Source organism: Panthera onca, chromosome A3 (assembly GCF_046562875.1).
Source record: "Panthera onca isolate mPanOnc1 chromosome A3, mPanOnc1 haplotype 2, whole genome shotgun sequence".
NCBI classification, from domain to species: domain Eukaryota; kingdom Metazoa; phylum Chordata; class Mammalia; order Carnivora; family Felidae; genus Panthera; species Panthera onca.
This window is the reverse complement of record NC_138341.1, coordinates 67,978,740-67,979,462: the sequence shown is the minus strand read 5'-3', so window position 1 is coordinate 67,979,462 and position 723 is coordinate 67,978,740. Positions and strand designations below refer to the sequence as shown.

Here is a 723-nt window from a genome sequence, read left to right as displayed (position 1 = left end):
ACACTCTTCAAGCAGAGACTAAAGAACATTCATTAAGCATGACAAAGAGAGAGATTCCCACACAAGGTAACAAGGCCGGCATAGGTTGTTTGGGATCCTTACCTCTTAGTATATGTAGCATGGCTTTGGTAGCAACAGTAGCTCCCACTGGGTCTGAGAGTCACTGGCCCCTCCTCCAGGAGACAATTGCAGTTGGCCACCCCCTGCTCTCCAATAACCATGTGCCACCAGAAGGCCATGATCAAAATCGCCGATATGTCAAAGGACATGCAACAGGACTCGGTAGAGTGTTCCACTCAGCTGTTGGAGAAATAGAACATGGAGGAGGACATTGCAGCCCAAATTAAGAGGGAGCTTGACAAGAAGTACAACCCCATGGGGCACTACATCCTGGGGAGGAACTTGGGTAGTACTGTGACACGTGAAACCAAATACTTCATCTGTTCTACCTGGGCCAAGCATCCATTCTTCTGTGCAAATCCAGTTAAAAGCAGGGCGCCTGGGTGGCTCAGTCAGTTAAGTGTCTGACTCTTGATTTTGGCTCAGGTCATGATCTTACATGATTGTGAGTTCGAGCCCCACATCGGGCTCCGTGTTGACATTGTGGAGCCAGCTTCGATTTCTCTCTCTCTCTCTCTCTCTGTCCCTCCCCTGCTTGCTCTCTCTCTCTCTCTCTCTCTCTCTCTCAAAATAAATAAGTAAACTTTACAAAAAAATCTAGTT

The 723-nt window shown here is 47.7% G+C and overlaps 1 pseudogene; it reads left to right on the top strand.

Moving 5' to 3' along the window:
• Positions 1-219: 219 nt before the first annotated feature.
• LOC132687822 (dynein light chain 1, cytoplasmic pseudogene) lies at positions 220-488 on the top strand (annotated as a pseudogene).
• Positions 489-723: the final 235 nt, after the last annotated feature.